General features: G+C 43.1%; 1 protein-coding gene across 6 annotated transcripts in view; it reads left to right on the plus strand.

Annotated features, from left to right (window-relative positions):
* The window catches only part of NPY5R (neuropeptide Y receptor Y5), a 232,788-nt gene that overhangs the window by 185,067 nt on the left and 33,518 nt on the right, over positions 1 to 14,203 (plus strand). The window lies entirely within an intron of this gene.

The raw sequence follows: 14,203 nt of genomic DNA on the forward strand, positions 1-14,203 counted from the left end.
AGATCTGCAGATGAACTACAACAGACCCTTTTAAAATTAAATCTGACAGAACCCACAAGCAGCAATTCCTCTTCACGCAGAAGAATGGCGTCATCTTCACCTTCAGGCAGTTCTCAGAAAATTTCTGAACAAAATGGAAATCAACATTCTCACAAAAGAGGCCGTTACGCCACAACATCCATGGACCAAGAAGATTCAATGGACTGACAACTTAAATCCTAGTATCTCTTCAATGTACTAACTTAGCGATGGTTCTCTATAAAATCTGTAACTGTAACTGAATGTAACTTCATTCTGATAATCACACACTGTGTGGGATTAAGTTACATTCAAGTTATATTTCTTGTTACTACTAAATGTAATAAGGAATTCCTTATTCAGCTGTTCAAATTCTGGTAATAATAATAGATAAATTACTTTCTATGACAAAGATGGAAAAACTGATTCAGAAGTAATGGAAGCTTTTTCTTTTCTTTCCACAAAACAAATATATTATTACCTAATTAATTCCTAGAATTTTGTTTTCGTTTGATCTAATCTGTTTCAATACAATTTTAAATCTATGATTTATCATATTTAAACAAATACATATGATTAAAATATGTAATTGTTTACTCTAATAGGGTTAAAATCCCAAAAATGCTAAAAATTATCTTCATCCATACCGAAGTTATAAACAGTACCTTTTTGACTGAATTATTTAACCTAGGGTATTATTAACCATACACAATCACCCTGGAATAACTAATTCTAACAATATATTATATCCTGCACTCTAATTATTGAGTCATCATTTTGATGCTTTTATTACAGCACTTCTCTCCTGTAAGCAGAAGATCCGTGTACCCCATTAGCCTTCCTCATTCTCCCAACTTTATTATGTGGGAGTGTGACGAAAGCATTTATTCCCCTGAGAGAGATATTTATTCTCTTTCACGGGCAACTTGTGATTACTTACAAATAATAATTTATACAATGTATCACCTAATCTTATATGTTTTTTGTTTACTCTTTACTCCAGACTTCACTGGATTCTTTTCTATCTTTTCATCTCTTCAGTCCACACAGGTTGATCTGCACAGTCAGCATTGCATAATGAAAAGTAAGTCAAAACTATTTGATCTGTTGCCATGGCACCATTGAATATCCTATCCCTGAATGTTCAGGGAATAAATGTACCTCAGAAAAGGACCAAAGCTTTCCGTACTTTCCATAACAAGAAGGCCTACATAGTGTGCCTCCAAGAAACACACTTCACCAAAATATATATCTCCTTTTTACCCACAAATTTTTACGGCTTCAGCCAGTACCAAACAAAGGGGAACTCTAATTGCATTTCACCGATCCACACCATTCACCTTATAATATGAAATTAAAGACCCAGAAGGTCGATACCTGATACTAATGGGTTATATAATGGATACAGCAGTCACAGTGATTTCCTATTACGATCCTAATAAACAACCTACACTGTTCCTCTCGCACATATTACAAGTGATTAATATGCACAAAATGGGAACAGTAATTATGTGCGGGGATTCGAACCAGGTCCTCCTCCCATTTCTAGATAAATCACCTTTTACACCATCCAAAATAACCTCTAAATTACCTTTCTCCCAACTTCTTTCTAAATACAATCTGGTAGATTCGTGGAGAGAAAGTAACCCGTTAAAAAAGAAATTCACTTATTTTTCACATCCTCATCAAACCTTCACCAGAATAGATCATATTTTTCTAACAATAGGAATGGTACCAGAAATTATTGTGTCAGATATAATTCTGATTCCTTGGCCTGACCATAACGCAGTATACACTACTATAGCCTCAGCAATACCAAAAGCGCATGACCCAACTTGGTACCTACCGGACATAATGCTGAAACACCCATTACATCAGATGGCCGTTGAACAAGCTTTAAAAGAATATATATCAATCAATAATACACCAGACATTTCCCCGATAACATTGTGGGAAGCTCACAAGCCTGTCTTGCGTGGTGTAATACAAAGACAAATGGCACTATTTAAACAGGAACGCAAAATTCTAGCAAAAAAGTTAGAACTAAATTTTAATGCAGCCTACATATCATTCCAAGATAATCCATCTCAGAGTACAAAATATCATCTGGAAAAAACTAGATTGGAATACGATCTATTTCTCACAGAATCAGTAGATAAATCCCTCAAACGCTCTAAGCACAATTTCTACATGAATACAAACAAACCAGGCACATATTTGGCTCGGGCATTAAACTCAACTAACAAATCTTTCAAACCTATACGTTTGAAATTATCAAAAGACGTTTATACTTGTAATCCAATTAAAATAGTCCATACATTTCCCTCACATCTTGCAACCTTATACAAGTCTAACAAAGAATTTAACCCTACAGATGCTGAATCTTTTTTTTCAAAAATTATCTTACCTGAGATGTCTCAGGATCAAAAAAACAGTTTGGAGGAGCCTATAACTATAGATGAAGTTGCTAACGCCATTAAAGATCTAAAACATAACAAAAGACCGGGACCAGACGGATACTCGGCTCTATATTATAAAACATTTTCAGAAATCCTCTCCCCTATTCTCACTGGAACTTTCAACAAACTTCTAGAAGGACATTCTTTTCGGCAAGAAACACTAATGGCAATTGTATGTATGATCCCAAAACCTCTTTCTGATGATACTTCCTGCGTAAATTATCGGCCCATTTCTCTATTAAATCTTGATATCAAATTATTAGCAAAAGTATTAGCAAAACGTCTTAATAGTATTATAGGAAAATTAATACATAGAGATCAAGTAGGCTTCATGCCAAATAGACAGGCAGGCGATAATATACGCAGGGCAGTATTATTGGCACATATTGCTAAAAAACGGAAAATCCCTTTATGTTTTTTATCTCTTGATATTATGAGGGCATTCGATACAGTATCCTGGCAATATATGCAATATTCCTTACAAAAATGGGGTTTTGGACCCCACTTCCTAACATGGATTACAGCATTGTATAATAAACCCAAAGCCTATATAAAATATGCTGGATACAAATCTGATGCTTTTAATATCGAAAGAGGCACCCGACAAGGCTGTCCATTATCTCCCTTATTATTTGCCCTTTTACTCGAACCCATTGCCCAATACATTAGAACAAACCATACTATAACTGGCATTGAAGTAGGAGGTATTACACACAAAATATGTATATTTGCAGATGATATATTACTTTTTCTATCATCATCACAGGTTTCTAGTCCCAACCTAATGCCCGTTCTTGATGGATTTGCAGCCTTCTCCGGTCTTATGATTAATCCTAAGAAATGCCTAGTGCTCAATATTTCGCTTTCAAACATGGAACTAATTCTGGCGAAGGCTGCACTCCCGTTCACCTGGGCAGAAAAATCAATCCCATATCTTGGAATTCAATTAACAGCATCTCATTCTGACTTATTCTCAACCAATTATGCTCCTGTATTAAGACAGATCACAAATCTATTAAAACAATGGTTGCAACTTCCTTTATCCTGGATAGGAAGGATTAATGCAATTAAAATGACTATTCTACCCAAATTACTATACCTATTCAGAGTCCTCCCTATTCCAATTCCTTCCTATTTTTTGAGACTAGTGCAAAAAAGAGCAACTTCGTTTATATGGGGCTCTTCCAAACCACGTACACCTATACACACACTACATCTTCCCAAAAATAAAGGAGGACTGGGATATCCTAATTTTACTAACTATTACAGAGTAGCTCATTTGGCCAGTCTCTCCAAGTACCATGCAAGACAGGAAATCCCATTATGGGTATTTATAGAGGCTTCAGAAAGTGACCCTCTATTAATATCAAACTTGTTATGGCTTGAACCTAAAGATCGCTCCAAAATTCATAATCCCATAACTAAACACTTTTTATCTCTCTGGGATAAACTAAAATTCAAATATCAATTACAATCTCCACACAATCCTCACCTATCTCTTATCAGAAATCCGGCCTTTTATCCGGCATGGATCTACCCGAATTCATTTAAAGCTTGGACAACTTCAGGTATTCAGACACTACACGATTTTATGGCATCTAAATCATTCCTTCCATTTCCAACGCTTAGAGAAAAATATGATCTACCAAACTCTGAGATATTTAGATATCTCGAAATTAAACATTTCTTTACACCATTCCTAAATGTGGAAATACCGTTATCCCAATTATCCATTTTTGAATCAATCTGTGCAAAAGACCCATTTGCTAAAGGAATAATTTAGTCACTTTATAATTAACTATATGGAGTCATAAATTTCAACAAACCTACTTATGTTCAGGGATGGGAGGAGGACCTGGGGCGAACATTAGAAGACACGGAATGGTCTAGTATATGGCTCATATCTAAGTCATCTTCACCCAATATTTTAGCACTGGAAGCAAATTATAAAGTCATAACCCGTTGGTACCTTGTACCTGCCAGAGTGGCCAAATATTCACCTAATACCTCAGCTCTTTGTTTTCGAGGATGCCCAGACATAGGTACACATTTACATATATGGTGGATGTGCCCAGTAATCCAAATCTTCTGGAGGGAAGTCTTCGTGATTGCTTCTAAAATATTCAAAAGGATAATACAACCAGATCCATGCATAACTTTACTTAACTTGAAACCGGAATGGTTAACATTTTCTCAATTCAAACTTATGATTCAACTACTAACGGCTGCAAAGCAAACAGTGACCAAGGCATGGAGATCCCCTACATTAGTTCTGGCAGAAACAATTCAAAGAATGAATAACACAATGTCTCATGCCAAGATGGTAGCTATCGATCAAAACCAAATTCCAAAATTTGAAAAAACGTTGGCATCCTTGGATAAAACAACAGTTTCTGTCAAATTTCAATTACTCTGTTCTTTTGCCATGGTAGCGGATTAAGTGACTTATAGAAACATTCATTTTAAGGCTTCTGGGAGAAGCCAATGAACAATAAGCTGATGAGCAGGACAACCTTTTGGACAATACCTCTGTCGTTCTATCCTTTTTCTTCCTTTTCTTTCCTTTCCTCCACCTCAAGTTTAAAGCTCATTTTCAGAATTTATCTGACCTATACACATATTACCTGTAAATAATATGTATAGATGGTATAAATAATTTAAATACCTCCAAAAGAAACTAATGTAATAATTTCTACCTTTATTTTAGGTTTTCGTGTACCCGATATATAATATTTGAAATTTCATGTTACATACTTATACAAAATCTACTGTAAAACAATGAGCTTACTTTATAGATCCTTGTAAACTTACTTCATGTATCTTTATATTATTGTATGCTTAATAAACTTCTTTTGACAAGGAAAACAAGTTTACAACTTTCAGGGGTCAATAACGTAAAGGGCTTAAACCAATCATATGAAAGGGAATATAACCAGACACTTAGAAGTTCTCTCCTCACTAAAAATGACTGCGTAAGTACAGCATGGTTGCCAGCATATATCTGTAGTATTCCCATCAGAGAAAGTTAGGAAACATTTTCCAACCCATCTTGTAACAATGAACCACCTAATGGGATCAGATTAATGCAGATTAATAATTAATTTAAATTAATTATTTGAGCATAAATAGTAATCCTGCACACTAATGCCCTGTACACACGATAGGATTTTCCAATGTAAAATGTGTGATAGGACCTTGTTGTTGGAAATTCCGACCGTGTGTAGGCTCTAGGGATGAGCTTCGTGTTCGAGTCGAACCCATGTTTGACTCGAACATCAGCTGTTCGATCGTTCGTCGAATTGCGAACGATATGGGCCGTTCGCGCCAAATTCGTGTGGCGCGTCACGGCCCATAATTCACTGCGGCATTGCAGTGCATTGCTGGCTGATGATTGGCCAAGCATGCACTATGACCCGCATGCTTGGCCAATCACAGCGCCACCTGAACAGAGAGCCGTAATTGGCCAAAGCCAAGGAGGCTTTGGCCAATTATGGCTCAGGGGATTTAGTACACGCCCCACACTATATAAGGCCGCCTACACGGCGGCCCTGTGTAGTGTGTGTTCCGGCGTTCATTGAGAGAGAGAGAGAGAGACAGACAGTGACATTTGATTTGAGTTAGATAGCTTAGGCAGAACAGTCAGTCAGTTAGCTGCACTTACAGTGTATTGTGTATATATATGCATCCCAGGTGTTGCATATATATATATATACACTGTATTCAGTTTAGCTAGATCCGTTCTTGTTATCTTCCTACTGACAGGCAGGCTTGTCTTGTTACAGTATTTACAGCTACCTGAAGAAAATTACTGGTGTTCCTTTGATCCTATTAGTACCACAGTCAGGCAGCTAGACTATTTACAGTTAGTGCAGTGCGTCCTGCTCACAGTGTTCAGCTAGATCCGTTCCTGTTATCTTCTTACTGACAGGCAGGCTTGTCTTGTTACAGTATATACAGCTACCTGAAGAAAATTGCTGGTGTTCTTTTGATCCTATTAGTACCACAGTCAGGCAGCTAGACTATTTACAGTTAGTGCAGTGCGTCCTGCTCACAGTGTTCAGCTAAACCTACAAGTTAGTGTGGTGCGTCCACCTCACAGTGTTCAGCTAGATCCGTTCCTGTTATCTTCTTACTGACAGGCAGGCTTGTCTTGTTACAGTATATACAGCTACCTGAAGAAAATTACTGGTGTTCTTTTGATCCTATTAGTACCACAGTCAGGCAGCTAGACTATTTTGCAGTTAGTGCAGTGCGTCCTGCTCACAGTGTTCAGCTAAACCTACAAGTTAGTGGGGTGCGTCCTGCTCACAGTGTTCAGCTAAACCTACAAGTTAGTGTGGTGCGTCCACCTCACAGTGTTCAGCTAAACCTACAAGTTAGTGCAGTGCGTCCTGCTCACAGTGTTCAGCTAGATCCGTTCCTGTTATCTTCCTACTGACAGGCAGGCTTGTCTTGTTACAGTATATACAGCTACCTGAAGAAAATTACTGGTGTTCTTTTGATCCTATTAGTACCACAGTCAGGCAGCTAGACTATTTACAGTTAGTGCAGTGCATCCTGCTCACAGTGTTCAGCTAAACCTACAAAAGTTAGTGGGGTGCGTCCTGCTCAGTGTTCAGCTAAACCTTCAAGTTAGTGCGGTGCGTCCTGCTCACAGTGTTCAGCTAGATCTGTTCCTGTTATCTTCTTACTGACAGGCAGGCTTGTCTTGTTACAGTATATACAGCTACCTGAAGAAAATTACTGGTGTTCTTTTGATCCTATTAGTACCACAGTCAGGCAGCTAGACTATTTACAGTTAGTGCAGTGCGTCCTGCTCACAGTGTTCAGCTAAACCTACAAGTTAGTGGGGTGCATCCTGCTCACAGTGTTCAGCTAAACCTACAAGTTAGTGGGGTGCGTCCTGCTCACAGTGTTCAGCTAAACCTACAAGTTAGTGTGGTGCGTCCACCTCACAGTGTTCAGCTAAACCTACAAGTTAGTGTGGTGCGTCCACCTCACAGTGTTCAGCTAAACCTACAAGTTAGTGGGGTGTGTCCTGCTCACAGTGTTCACCTAAACCTACAAGTTAGTGGGGTGCGTCCACCTCACAGTGTTCAGCTAAAGCTACCTGTAGAAGGTTGGTGGTGTTCTCATACTACAGGCAGGCAGTTGATTTTGCTAGCTGCAGTATCAGTACATATATATATATATATATATATATATATATATACATATCCCAGCTTAGTGCAGCTACAGGCCATTAGTATGTCTGGAAGGCCAAGAAGGAGAGGCAGACAGTCACAAGCCAATAAGAGAGGGCAAGCAGGCTCTGTGTCTAGTGCTGGTCATGGAGACGGTGCATCCTCATCAGCATGTGGCCGTGGGACACGCTTGGGCTTTTTTTCGGCAGCTGGCCGTGTTGAGCCACAACATGCGGAAGACTTGGTCGAGTGGATGACCAAGCCGTCCTCATCCTCCTCATCCTCTCTCACCCATGCCCAGGGTACTTTGTCTGGCAAAGCAGCGGCCTCTTCCCTTGGCTCAATGTCATCAGTGACTCCTTCCCTAGCCCCACCATGTCCTCCTGAGGAGTCCCTCGAACTGTTTGACTACAGTGTTGGGCACATGCTCCAGGAGGATGCCCAGTGTTTGGAAGGCTCTGATGATGATGCTGAGCTCGATGAAGGCAGTAACATGAGCGCAGACAGAGGGGGTGCCCAAGAAGGACAGCAATCTGGCAGTCATGCTCCCCCTGCTGCAGCATACTGCCAGGTTTGCTCCAGTGATGAGGAGGGAGGGGATGATGAGGTCACTGACTCAACATGGGTGCCTGATAGGAGAGAGGAGGAGGAGGAGGAGGCGGCACATCACCAACGAGGCAGGATGCCCTCCAGGGGCCAGCCTAAGGGCAGCACATTGACTACATCACACCCCAAAGCTCCACATGTGCAGGGCGCTGCAGTCTCTGCGCGTTATTCAAAAAGTTCTTTGGTGTGGGCCTTTTTTGAGACGAGTGCATCAGATCGCACCGCTGCTATTTGCAACATATGTCTCAAGCGTATCTCGCGTGGCCAAAACATCTCCCGCTTGGGTACCACATGCTTGACCAGACATATGTTGACCTGCCATGCAGTTCGTTGGCAAGCGTATCTAAAAGACCTCTCCTTGCTCCTCATCAGCTGAGATCTCCAACCCCACTATACCTTCAGTCCTCTCTGAGACCTGCACTGAGAGGAATGAAGGTGTAGAATTAGGTGTGTCACAGCCAAGTACTTGTGGGCAATCTGCTTTTGGTACACCGATGTCAGATTGTACCAGGCAAATTTCCCTGCCCCAGCTGCTGCACCGCCAAAAGAAGTTTGCTCCCAGCCATCCACATGCGCAGCGGTTGAATGCTAGCTTGGCAAAATTGCTAGCACTTCAACTGCTGCCTTTTCAGTTGGTAGAGTCTGCCCCCTTCCGTGAGTTTGTGGAATGTGCGGTTCCTCAGTGGCAGGTACCTAAACGCCACTTTTTCTCACGGAAGGCGATTCCGGCTCTCTACCAGCATGTGGAAGGCAATGTCCATGCCTCGCTGGACAGGGCGGTCAGCGGTAAGGTGCATATTACCGCTGACTCATGGTCCAGCAGGCATGGACAGGGATGTTACTTAAGTTTCACGGCGCATTGGGTGACTCTGCTGGCAGCTGGGAAGGATGCAGGACAAGGTGCAGTAGTGTTGGAGGTTGTTCCGACACCACGCCTCCAAAATGCTAATGATTGTGACACACCTCTCTCCTCCACCACCTCCTCTTCTTCTTCCTCCATGGCCTCTTCCTGTGCTTTGTCCTCGGAACCAGCGGTGCTCCGTAGCCATTCAAGGGGCTACGCAAGTACACAGGCCAAAAGATGCCATGCGGTGCTTGAGCTGGTGTGCTTGGGGGACAGGAGCCACACTGGGGCAGAGGTTCTGTCAGCTCTGCAGGGGCAGGTTCAGAGGTGGTTGACGCCACGCCAACTTAAGGCAGGAATGGTGGTTTTCGACAATGGCACCAACCTCCTCTCTGCCCTCCGACAGGGACAAATGACCCATGTGCCCTGTTTGGCTCACGTCCTTAACTTGGTGGTGCAGCGGTTCTTGGGCAGGTACCCGGGCTTACAGGATGTCCTGAGGCAGGCCAGGAAAGTCTGTGTGCATTTCCGCCGGTCATATAATGCCAGTGCTCGGCTGACGGACCTCCAAAAGGAGTTTAACCTGCCCAAGAACCGCCTAATCTGTGACATGCCCACCAGGTGGAACTCAACGTTGGCCATGCTGCAGCGGCTGCACACGCAGCAGAGGGCCATCAATGAGTACCTGTGCGACTATGGCACCAGGACAGGGTCAGGGGAGCTTGGTTTTTTTTCCCCACGCCAGTGGGCCATGATCAGGGATGCATGCACTGTCCTGTCACCATTTGAGGAGGCCACGAGGATGGTGAGCAGTGACAGTGCATGCATCAGTGACACTGTCCCCCTTGTCCACCTGTTGGAGCACACGCTGCGTGGAATAATGGACAGGGCACTTGAGGCAGAACAGAGGCAGGAAGAGGAGGACTTCCTTAGCTCTCAAGGCCCCCTTTATCCAGACAGTGTTTCTGCATGCCCGCCGATCACACAGGAAGAGGAGGAGGAGGAGGAGGAGGAGGAGGAAGATTGTGTCAGTATGAAGGTGGAGCCTGGCACTCAGCATCAGCAGCAGTCTTTAAGGGATCAGTCCCAAGAAACACATGGACTTGTACGTGGCTGGGAGGAGGTGGCTGCGGACCATGTCGTCCTTAGTGACCCAGGGGACTCCGGACCGAATGCCTCAGCAAACCTACGCTGCATGGCCTCCCTGATCCTGCAAAGCCTGCGTAAGGATCCTCGTATTCGTGGTATCAAGGAGAAGGACCAATACTGGCTGGCAACCCTCCTTGATCCACGTTACAAGGGTAAGGTTGCGGACCTTATCTTGCCATCGCAGAGGGAGCAGAGGATGAAACATCTTTGGGAGGCCTTGCAGAAAGGTCTGTGCAACGCGTTCCCAGAGACTGGGAGGTTACAAACTCCTGTTTCTGGACAACGTGTTGCTGAGGCTTCAGTCAGTCAAAGAAGGAGCGGTGGAGAAGGTGGCCGTCTGACGGATGCGTTCAGACAATTTTTTGGTCCGCAACCATCGCCAACCATCTGTTTTACATGGTGCAGGAATACCTAGGGGCAAGATCAGACTTGGACACCTTTCCCACCAAAAATCCTCTGGGTTACTGGGTCTTGAGGATGGATCACTGGCCAGAGCTTGCACAGTATGCAATTGAGCTACTGGCCTGTCCTGCATCCAGCGTTCTTTCGGAACGCACATTCAGTGCTGCTGGAGGCTTTGTAACCGATCACAGGGTGCGTCTGTCCACCGACTCGGTCGATCGACTGACCTTCATAAAAATGAATCAGTCTTGGATCACCACCAGCTACCAAGCACCTGATGCTGATGTAACCGAATAATTTTTTTTAAAATCTCAGATCCCTTCAAAGACTGCCTATGCTGATGCTGAGTGACTATCCCTGAGTAATTATCCTCTTCCTCCTCAATCATCACGCTGATAGCTTGAAAGAACATTTTTGGTTCTGGGCGCCACCACCCATTCCTAAGGCACAATTTTTCTGCCCCTGTTTAACAGGGGCGTGTGATTACAATTTTTGATGCAATACTTTGCAGCAGGGCTCGTTCCTGCGTTCCAACTAGAGTGTCTGTGAGGGGTTGCAGTGTTGTGGCACCAGCACCAGTGCCTAAGGCCCAATTTTTCTGCCCCTGTTTAACAGGGGCGTGTAATTACAATTTTTGATGCAATACTTTGCAGCAGGGCTCGTTCCTGCGTTCCAACTAGAGTGTCTGTGAGGGGTTGCAGTGTTGTAGCACCAGCACCAGTGCCTAAGGCCCAATTTTTCTGCCCCTGTTTAACAGGAGCGTGTAATTACAATTTTTGATGCAATACTTTGCAGCAGGGCTCGTTCCTGCGTTCCAACTAGAGTGTCTGTGAGGGGTTGCAGTGTTGTAGCACCAGCACCAGTGCCTAAGGCCCAATTTTTCTGCCTCTGTTTAACAGGGGCGTGTAATTACAATTTTTGATGCAATACTTTGCAGCAGGGCTCGTTCCTGCGTTCCAACTAGAGTGTCTGTGAGGGGTTGCAGTGTTGTAGCACCAGCACCAGTGCCTAAGGCCCAATTTTTCTGCCCCTGTTTAACAGGGGCGTGTAATTACAATTTTTGATGCAATACTTTGCAGCAGGGCTCGTTCCTGTGTTCCAACTAGAGTGTCTGTGAGGGGTTGCAGTGTTGTAGCACCAGCACCAGTGCCTAAGGCCCAATTTTTCTGCCCCTGTTTAACAGGGGCGTGTAATTACAATTTTTGATGCAATACTTTGCAGCAGGGCTCGTTCCTGCGTTCCAACTAGAGTGTCTGTGAGGGGTTGCAGTGTTGTGGCACCAGCACCACCACCACCACCACCAAAGGCCCAATTTTCTGCCCCTGTTCAACAGGGGCATGTAATTACAATTCTTGATCTAATATTTCACAGCAGGGCCCATTTCTGCACCCACCAAGAGCGAGTGAGGACTTACAGTGTTGTGGCACCAGCACCACCACCACCACCACCAAAGGCCCAGTTTTTCTGCCCCTGTTCAACAGGGGCATGTAATTACAATTCTTGATCTAATATTTCACAGCAGGGCCCTGTGAGGGCTTACGTTGTTGTGGTCACAACAACACCTAAGGGCCAAATTTATGCTGAGTATATAGGGCAGGCCCCTACTTTCAAACATCTAACTTACAAACGACTCCTACTTGCAAACGGAAGGAGACAACAGGAAGTGAGATGAAATCTACCCCTAGGAAGGGAAATTCTCTCCTGTAAGAGTTAATATGGGAAAAACATTTCTCCTTTCCACTGATGCTTTCCAATCCTTGTTCCACAAAAAAACCCAAATTTTCAAAAAACATTTGTCATTGGGACAAAAAGTGAGGTGAAATCTTCTAAAGAGGAGGAAAGACAGCAAAACAAATGTCACAGGGGTGATAACCCTTCCCTATGTTTTCCAAAAAGCTTAAAAAAGATTTTTTGGCTGGAGCTAAACACGTTAAAAATGTACCCGTTCAAAATGACAAAACAGATTCTACTTAACAACAAACCTACAGTCCCTGTCTTGTTTGCACCACCTGTATACTGCTGTTCTGAGTATATAGAGCCTCGTGGCCCCACACCTTTCCTTATTTTAATTTGGGTGCGGGGTTCCCCTTAATATCCATACAAAACCCAAAGGGCCTGGTAATGGACTGGGGGGTACCCATGCCGTTTGTCTCACTGATTTTCATCCATATTGCCAGGACCCGACATTACATTAAACCCGCAAGCAGTTTTAAATGAGATTTGTTCCTTTAAAAATGAGATTTGGTGCAGGGACTGTTCTAAACACGGGAAACACGCGCGACTTTACAGGCATACTTTAAACACCCCCCAGGTACGATATTTAAAGGAATATTTCACTTTTTTTTTTTTTTTACTTTAACCATCATTAAAATCACTGCTCCTGAAAAAACGGCCATTTTTAAAAGTTTTTTTTGCGTTGATACATGTCCCCTGGGGTAGGACCCGGGTCTCCAAATCCTTTTTAGGACAATACCATGCAAATTAGCCTTTAAAATGAGCACTTTTGATTTCGAACGTTCGAGTCCCATAGACGTCAATGGGGTTCTAACGTTCGTGCGAATTTTCGGTCCGTTCGCAGGTTCTGGTGCGAACCGAACCAGGGGGTGTTCGGCTCATCCCTAGTAGGCTCCATTACACATTTTCCATAGGAATTTCCGACACACAAAGTTTGAGAGCTTGCTATAAAATTTTTCGACAACAAAATCCGTTGTTGGAAATTCCAATCGTGTGTACACAAATCCGACGCACAAAGTGCCACGCATGCTCAGAATAAATTAAGAAACGAAAGCTATTGGCTTCTGCCCCATTTATAGTCCTGATATACGTGTTTTGCGTCACCATGTTCAGAATGATCGGATTTTCCAACAACTTTGTGTGACCGTGTGTATGCAAGACAAGTTTGAGCCAACATCCGTTGGAAAAAATCCATGGATTTTGTTGTCAGAATGTCCGATCAATGTCCGACCGTGTGTACAGGGCATAAGGATGCAGGAACATTTCTCAATGACTGAAGTCCAGCCAGTCATGTCTCTAAAAACACAAGTGACTTATGTTTTAGAACCCTTGGTTATTCCACACATCTTGGGGGTGGGGGAACTTAAACTGGAGCATGTAAAATCTCGTGCAGCCCTATATAGAAACCGATCAGCTTCCAGGTTTCATTGTCAAAGCTTAATTGAACAATCTGAAATTAGAAGCTGTTTGGCTACCATGAACAGCTGCACCAGGTTTGGAGTGCTCCAGTATTAGTGAATCTTCCCCCTGATGTCCATTACAGCATGCACGGATGGCTCAGAGCTTTATGTGCATTTCAGAGTGTGTAGTCTGTTCACTCCTGACCTAGGTACCCCCCACATATATAACCACACCATTTCCAGGGTTAATTTACAGTGAGATGTAAAGTTCAACATCTTTTACAAAGTCATAATGTAACTGAGTCAGTAATGATCCAGTTCTTATGAGTAATGCTTAGAATTCTGGCTTTTCAAACTTCCTTTCTTTTATTTGCCATAGCATAATAGTTTTCTTGTCATTATTTAAAT

The sequence above is a fragment of the Aquarana catesbeiana genome, linkage group LG01 (assembly GCF_042186555.1).
Source record: "Aquarana catesbeiana isolate 2022-GZ linkage group LG01, ASM4218655v1, whole genome shotgun sequence".
NCBI lineage: Eukaryota > Metazoa > Chordata > Amphibia > Anura > Ranidae > Aquarana > Aquarana catesbeiana.